The sequence below is a fragment of the Chelonus insularis genome, unplaced genomic scaffold (genome assembly GCF_013357705.1).
Source record: "Chelonus insularis isolate UGA/USDA-ARS -01 unplaced genomic scaffold, ASM1335770v1 contig_50_pilon, whole genome shotgun sequence".
NCBI lineage: Eukaryota > Metazoa > Arthropoda > Insecta > Hymenoptera > Braconidae > Chelonus > Chelonus insularis.
The window spans coordinates 961,556-970,999 of NW_023276619.1; positions in this window are offsets into that span (position 1 = coordinate 961,556).

Consider the following 9,444-nt stretch of genomic DNA (forward strand, 5'->3'; position numbering starts at 1 on the left):
CGATGAAAATATTATAATTTCTGAACATTTTGAATAATAAGGATAACTTTTTTTTTATTGTCTAAGTGATATTGACTGTGTGATTGACTGGAAATGAGGTGAAGTTACAATGACTAATATAAAAATATAAATTACGAGTATGTAGAAGAATTTGAATACAATTTTAATTTATTATTTTTCAAATAAAAAAATGAATCTATTCAATAAGAACTGTTTTTAATTCATTAAATAATGTAGAATAGTATGTATTAAAATGTGAGACACCCATTACCGTGTTAAGTCTCTAAGGGCAAAACCGATTTTTAACTTATGATAAAATGGAAATTGGTCTCTACTAGTTTTTGTAGTATTTGTTTCTCAAAAAATTATAAAAATTAAGAATTTTTCGATTGTGATTATTTTGTCGCGGTTATTTCGTCGTCGATTATTTTGTTACGGAGCCATTTTCTCAGCTTACATTTATAGCACCGTTCAACGAGCCATGATTTTATTTTATTCTTATTGAATCAATATGTTATATTTTCATCACGAAGCATTTCAGAATGTGCATCAATATAGGTGGCCAATGCACCGTAGCCTTCTTTGAGTAGAGAATCTATTTTTTGATCTTAAAGTATCTTGAAATTTTTTTGAAGACTTAAATTCTCGAAGTTTTTTTCAATATTTAAATTGTTCAATTGTATTACAATTTTTTTTTAAGCATATGCTAGAGATTCATGTACATTTTCTTCTACATCAAACTCACTAGTTGATTTACTTATACGAATCGCAGTGTAGTTTCCACGATTGGATCAAATAATTGGATCAGACAATTCTTTCAGTGATTTTTATACACAGTTAGTGAATAATTTACATACAGTTAGTGATTAAAAAATTCATAGGCTAAGTAATTCTTGTAAATAAATAACCAGAAAACTTGAACTTTTCGGTGTTTGTGAATTTTTTCATGGAACCTTCTCACATCCAACCCCATTATTACTGATTACAGTCCATCAGGTTTCGATCTTTCTCATTTTGGTCAACTCGAAGTCAGAATACGTCCCATCCATTTATACCAAAGTTAGATTAACGCTTAATGGCTACAAATTGATTTCTTGACAACTTACGACGATGCAGCCACAGGTTAATGCATCGAACACTAATTAATCAATGTCATGAATACACTCCTGCATGCCTATACTTGAATAACATCAGGGTGGCATCTCAGGCATAGAAGCAGGATCTTAGGCCCAAGAGTTGGATCCTACCCCAACTCCCTATCAAAAACTGAAGAAAGGCTCAAATTCATCCCCACTTTTTACGCCTAAACCCGGGTAACACCTTACACATGAATCCACGCCCATCCAATCTTAAGATTCCCCCCCCCCAATTCTTCACGTCTACAGCTGTGAAAATTCTACCACAACACACCCACATTTTGGTAATGTCTCTGCGGCAGAACTCTCATACTGTAGCTACTTTCTTTCTTTTTCATAGAAAAAAGGCCGGACAGTAAAAATTAAAAATCCGTAAGAGCAAGAAATGCTAAGAATCTACGAGATCATAACAAAGAAGATCAAGGGAGAACAGATTTTCAAAAATTACTGCAGCATCAAAGTTATTAATAAATTTTTATACTAAATTCAAATTCTTTTATTTAATTGAGTGGTCTCACCTCTTTGGGTATGTTTCTCTGAATTAATAACCGACTACGCATCCTATTCATTAAATCAGACTCTCAAAGTCACGAAAATAATAATCTTGAATGATCTACCTAGCAAGGAATTTTCGAAAAAGAAGTTCGGTAATGTCTGAGTATATTTCAATTATTTTACATAATTATTTAAAATATATATTCTAGGCAAAGCTCAAAATGAATAGCAATTAAACTTGAGAATTGATGTTAACGATTATTACTTAAGTAATTTTTCTTTAAGTTTTCCTAAGATTCAGTTAAAATAGAAAGTATTTCGAACAATAGTTGAAGGATCATTTTTTAGATATTTTATTGTGTTCTGACTTGGAGGGCCTCAAGTCAGCAAGTCTCAGAATATTTGAAAATTGTTAATGCCGGACTTGTCCACCGGCGCGTCAGTCAACTCACTGGACCAATCATCGGGAAGTATTTCCCTCATGGCCCAGAAGGCGACTCTACGGCCCTAGTGACGCCAACAAGCACGCGGTCGAGCACTTGTGGCGTCAGTTAGCTCCAGGCAAATCACGCGGTCATCTCTGTATAATTTTTCGCAGTTTTTTGCAGTCAGCTCACCCTTTGTAGTAAAAAATACGGTCAGTTATCTCCAGACAACTCTCGTGAACATCATTGAACCATCAAAATTAATCTCATCAGTACCAGGGGTCCAGTAGAGTCAGTTGTAGTGTTTTAGGGCGCGAAGCTGAACTGGCGTCGACGACATAGTGCTTTACGGACAGTCACACATACATCACACACTCGAACAACTCAGGTGTATAGTGTGCCTGTTGCTATTCACTGTTTGAGACTTTTTTGGTGAAAAAACAACCATCAGACAATTCATAAGTGTATGAACAATTAATTTACAGTCAACGCACATAAACTTAGTGATTATTGGTTTCTATTGTTTAAGTTAAGTGTTATTTGTTAATAAAAGCGATAAAAACCATACAATTTTGTTGTTTGAAAACTATTTTCAGGAACCTTCTAGCATCCAACCTTTTTCTTTGTTCTGCTCGTATCATTACAGTCCATTAGGCTTTAGTTTTCTCGTCCGGTCGACTCGAAGTCAGAACATATTGCTTTGGGAAAACCTACGTGGCAAAAAAGCAATAAAACTTTAATGAAGGAGTACGTGACGTAAGAAGAGCGTTAGCTTTTAAAAAAGAAGAAGACCATGCGAAGGGACTTGTGCGTGCCTAAAGCAAGGATTTTTTCACATTTGTCTAAATAAATACGTAAGATTTGATGCATCAGTCAATTGTCGAAAAAGTAAGATCGAGATCAGATCGTCTTGGAACATCTTTTGAAATAGTAAGTCTTGTTTTGTCTTGAACATTATATTGATAATATTTCAAAGTCTGTAAATTTTGGTATGAAGTTTATTTGATCGTCAAATCATTTTTCAATCGATATTTAAATTAATTCGTAAGTAAAAGTAAATATTGCGTTGACTAGAGCATCAACTGGACCAATTGATTGTAATTCATCTCGACCAGAGTAAAAGAAATCATCTGTTGGCAACGTTCGAGTTGTTATAATAATTTTTCGATAATTTTTATTCAATAAATTTTGTTATAGTTTTTACATAAATCTCACATTTCTACTTTCCCTATCGAAGATCCCCTCATCCCTGTCTATTGGTCGAAAGGCTGAACTAAAAAGAAGAACTTAAAGTCTCTAAGGTAAAGCATATGGTTGACACCTTCGAAAAGCTAAAATACATTACAGTTTAATAGTCTAAACAAACTATTATATCCTACAGTAACTCCACGAGAACGCTCCAAAACGACTATGGGAATATGAATCAGAAATCAAATGGATTCAACAGAAATTAAGAATCCAGAAAGAGTAAACAATTAATTGTTAATCACACCAAATATTAACATCTTTTTTAACAGTCGACTAGAAGAATCTTTGACGAATTTCAGAAATTATCTCATTTATATCAAATTGTCACCAAAAGGAAAATTGTGAGCCTCAAAAATTACTTTACTAACTTTAGCTCGAGAAGCAACAATCTAAAAAATAATGTGAAAAGATTAGGAGCTGCCTAACGTTTAACTGAAATTCCATTTTTTAATTTTAAGGAACTCCAATAAAGGAAATGAAGTTTAAAAGTCGAATCCAAATTAAAAACATCACTAGATTCAGGAATTTTATATTTCTTTTTAAATTAAATTTTTCAACTCGAAATACCATCATCATTCTGAAACATAATTCAATCGAATTTATCATTAATAACTTCCTACTGGGAAGTTATAGTAATGGGTCCGATTTTGCGAATCCCGAATTTTGACATATATCCACGTTTTAAGGTCCCCAGAGTCGAATACGAGCGTTCTCCAGCGGACGTCTGTGTGTGTATGTACGTATGTGCGTTCGGAATTATTTTTCGCCTCGATTATCTCGAGAACAAAAAATGATATCGACGTAGAACCAACTGCATTTGACACGTAATTGCGCAACTTAGAACTGATTAGGTTTTCAGCAAAATCGGTCGAGTCGTTCCTTATGCAGAATCAAAAAACTGGAAAAAATGGTGAACTACTTGAAGTTTGAAATTTATCGATTATATCATTCTTAGCCAAAGTTTCGAGATCTTTTGGAAAATATGAATATTAAATGTTTGTAATAATTGTATATTACTAAATATCTATGCAATATATTTGAATTCTTCCAACGCGTAATTTCTTTTTCTACAAAAAAAAGTTACTAACCTTATGCCATATATGAAAACTCACTCTTTTTGGTCATAACAATTAGATTTGTTATAAACAATTTAAAACGAAATCTATGCATTATATTTGAATTCTCCCAATGCGTAATTTTTTCTCCTACTGAAATGAAGTAACTAACCATATCAAATGAATAAGAACACATTCATCTCGTTTGTAACAATTCTATTCGTTATAAAGAATGGAAACGGGTTCTGCTCGAGGTGTTTTTTCATTTTTTCTACTGGGAAGTTGGTCGTATGGACCTTCCGGGTCGCACCCAGACCACTGCAGAGTGGATCTATGCAACATAATTGTGTTTTATTAACGTGTATTTTTATTTTACTAAACAAAAGTTACCAACTGTATGACATAAATGAAAACATCCTTCTTTGTTCATAACAATCAAATTTGTTATAAATAATGAGAAAAGAGATCCATGCGATATATTTGAATTCGTCCGACGCGTGATTTTTTCTTTTACTAAAAAAAGCTACCAACCGTATAACATGAATAGAAACTCCCCTTTTTTTTATTTATAACAATTAAATCTGTCATAAACAATTGGAAACGGGTTCTACTCGGGGTGTTTTTTCATTTTTTCTACTGGGAAGACCTTTCGAGTCGCACCTAGACCACTGCGGAGCTCTGATATTCTTAAAGATAGTACGGAGAATATTTTTATTAAAGAAACATTCATAATTTGCATCCATTTTGAGGCATTTTTTACAATCACATGGACGCTGAGATAAAGCATCAGCATTACTATGACTTTGACCAGGTCTATGCTGAACTTCAAAATCATATTGAAACAAAATTTCTAACTAACGAGCAACTTGATCCTTAGGATTCTCAAAAGAAAGTAACTTACTAAGAGAAGAATGATTAGTACTAATTGGAAATCGTTTACCAAGAAAATATGGGTCCTCTCTCTAGATGCGGTCCGTTGTAGAGTTACAAATGTAACTTATCTAGAATCAAACGTTCCAAGCGTTCTAGGCGATAATTGATACCTGCGGTAACAGGTACCTTTGTCGGTTAAGACAAAGTTCATGTTGCTCGGAACCACGAACTCCTTTGGCATGGGATTGTATGTAAATAAAGTAACATGTGAGTGTAACCCGTTCCTTCTGTACTTCAATTATCAGTAAAATAAAAGAGACTCACTTTTTTCTATTATGTCCGTTGTTTTTGAACCTTAAAGCAAATGTTTTAATGATTTTTTTCTTATTTTCTGAGCAACTGTCTTGAATATCGCAAGTATCCCTCGATGATGTATTATGCATTCATAAATCTGAGCATTTAAACCTCACGTTCCGTTATGTAGTCTATATAAAAAAATTTAAGTATTCAATTTAGTTTACCTGAATGATTTATCGAATCATATTTCTCTTGAGCCAGTTCGTTATGAGTCATTAGAAGTAGGATGCAGGACATAAGATTGTTGTATGTTATGTACCTAATTTAATAGAGTAGCAAACTTCTGTAAAATTCTGTGTTGATTGTATATTTCTCTGTTCATGCAATGTCCAAATCAAATTATAACCAATAAACAATCTTCAATAATTGCGAGGTATCTTATTTTAAGACTAGGCATTGAATCTAGAAAGGTGTACTTAGATTGTTGTGTAATAACTTGCATCGACTGATGCTCTATTTTCGAATGTCATTAATAAGTTTTTCTAACTGTAGATGTTGCTTCTAATCAGGTAAATTATCGTTATCATGTGGAATAATAGATATGTGATGATCAAAGCGGTTCTAAACCATCGCTTGTCCAGGAAGTTCAGCGTCGTCATTTAGTGGAATATATAATGTTTGTTCTCTAATAAAAAGATAAATAAGATTAAAAAAAAAAAAAGATCTAAGCTTCTTCCGTCTGTGCTAACACGACGTAATTCTCACTAGTTAAATTTGTTATAAACAGCACATAACTGAAGAAAGTATATTTTTTGAATTTTAATTTTTTTATTAGTATAGAATCACGTTATTAGTTTAATTTAGATCATTTTGGTCTGTTTGGAGGTTTTTACCCGCCGCAGGATTTTTCCCTTCTAATTATTTGTTTTATTTATTTTAAAGCAGACAGAGTTGGAAAGCGGCAATATTGGAATCTAGGCTGAATGATTATTGATTTAATTTTCATAATTTCGAATTAGAAATTAAATTTTAGATTTTTCATGTTATTTATTTCAGCCTAATCCAATATTTTAACCCAACTAATAGGAATTGCCAGGTGGCAATTTTTAGAAGATCGGGAAAAGTGTAAAATATTTGTATGTCGCCATCTAATGACTATTTGACTAACGACAGTTGGTTAGTTAATGAAGATTGCTTGACAATTAGATTGTTCATAGCAACGAGGGAAGAGTTTGTTTATCTCCAGTTTTTGACTGAGACTTGAGTTGACCGCACGGATTCTTTCGTTTTGATTAATTGCTGTCAATCTTTAATAAGCTTTTTCTTTATTAATTAATTTTCTGAAGTTTTATTTTACAATATATATATATTGTAAAACATAAACAAAATCGCAATTTAAAACTTTCTACTACTTTTGAGGACGATTATTTCTGTAATTGTTATATACGGATTATTCAGTGCTAGAATTTTGAACGAATGTGAAATATTTTCGACGAAAAAGGTATCTACATTTAAAAAAAAAAATGAACGGTTCTCGCTGCGTAAGCAGTGAAAGGTCAAAAAATACGTTTATTGGTAATTGCAGTAATTTAACTTTTTAAAAACATATTGGGCATCCCGAGTCGGAAATGACAGCCTGGTTTAAATCTACAAAACCTATACATCTACTAATTCCCTGAATACATATAAAATTAGAATTTATCTATAGAATAGTTTGTACATTCCTATATTCTATCAATGTTACTAGTCTTTCTAAGAAATGTATTCGTAGGGTAACTACTGTTTTTAAATGATAGTTATTCCAGTAACAGCATTCTAAACCTTATCATGATTGTGTAAAAAAAATTATCTGCAAAATCAAAAAACCATGGAACTTGGCCCAATTTTCAAGATTCTCTGAACAGCTCCATATATTATAGTTCGTACACAAGGACATTTGAAACTGGATTGGGCAGACTTTAAAGCAAAATTGGACTGAGTTCCACAGTTTTTTAATTTTGGAGATAATTTTTTTTGTAATTTAAAATTAACGTAAATTTTATAAGTCAATAGTGCATTACTAGTTCGAAAATATGATGAAAAAAAGACGCTGCTAACTTGGCGTTTTATTTGATTTCACATATTTTTTTGATCGTAACTTTTTTATATTTATACTAATTTTACTTGAATGTGGACTTGGCGCCAATTTTTGACAGGCATTCGTAGATGTTTGTTTTGTTCGGATTTCACTTCTATTTGAAACTTATTTAGGCGCATTGGAGCAATTTTCAGTAGGAGATAAACTTGTAAGTTCAAATCACCAAACCATCTGCGTTACCGACATGGTAACGTTAATAGTATGTCTATAGTTATGATAGACATTTCTTAAGAGGACTAGTAATATTTATGGAATATAGGAATGTACACATTATTCTATGGATAAATTAGAGTTTTATATGTATTCATAGAATTTTTCTGCATGAAACATTACATCTCGGACATAATATTGCTTTCTTTTGTCAGATGGCCTTCTTCAGCCTATATAGCCATCCCTTATCCAACTATAAATCTTGTATTCCGAGTATCATGAAAATCATACTGATTATCGAAAGAGTTTTGTTATTTTTCAAATCATTTTGATTATCAAACCATCTATGACAGCATGATGTTGCACAAAGTTTTCAATCATTGAATACGAGTACTTTAACAAATTTTTTGAAAGTCTGAAATGTTTATAGTAAAAAAACAGAATGTAACCGTGTTTACTGTTCGTTGGCTATCTTTTATACTTACGATTTAAATCATCGATTTTAACCCGCTTCGAAGATGTATTTTCGTTTATCATACTGTAGAAATGACCTTGCAATAAAGACTTACCTTCATAGAATGTAGCGCTCTTTACTGTGTAAATGTTATGACAGACATTGACTTTTTCTGAAGAAATAGCTTTAAGAAAGCCTTTAGTATACCTTTTATCGACTTTTTCGCCATCAGGAAATATATTCAAGGAAACAATAACAAATGCTCCAATAGAAGAGATTGTAATTTTACGTTGACATTCAGTTTCCTGACTACATTTTGGATACGTACTTTTTTCTTTTTGCCACTGAGAATAGGCGTTTCTTAGTAAACTGTTAATATTAGTTATACTCAAAGAAATCGGAAAAGATAATCGGATAGTTTCTTCTGCGTACAAATTGACATAACTGCAAGTATTGCATTGATCCACATAGTGTAAATGATTAGTAAATAGTTGTTGGATTTCATAATATTTTTTACATAACAAATCAAATAATAATAGATGGTGTTCTGACTTCGAGTCGACCGGACGAGAAAACTAAAGCCTAATGGACTGTAATGATACGAGCAGAACAGTGAATAGCAACAGGCACACTATACACCTGAGTTGTTCGAGTGTGTGATGTATGTGTGACTGTCCGTGAGGCACTATATCGTCGACGCCAGTTCAGCTTCGCGCCCTAAAACACTACAACTGACTCTACTGGACCACTGGTACTGATGAGATTAATTTTGATGGTTCAATGATGTTCACGAGAGTTGTCTGGAGATAACTGACCGTATTTTTTACTACAAAGGGTGAGCTGACTGCAAAAAACTGCGAAAAATTATACAGAGATGACCGCGTGATTTGCCTGGAGCTAACTGACGCCACAAGTGCTCGACCGCGTGCTTGTTGGCGTCACTAGGGCCGTAGAGTCGCCTTCTGGGCCATGAGGGAAATACTTCCCGATGATTGGTCCAGTGAGTTGACTGACGCGCCGGTGGACAAGTCCGGCATTAACAATTTTCAAATATTCTGAGACTTGCTGACTTGAGGCCCTCCAAGTCAGATCAGAGGGTTTGTTTCCTTCTCGGTATAAAAATGATTTCCAATATCTTCTAGCAGGACGGAAGTATTTAGATCACTGAGATAAT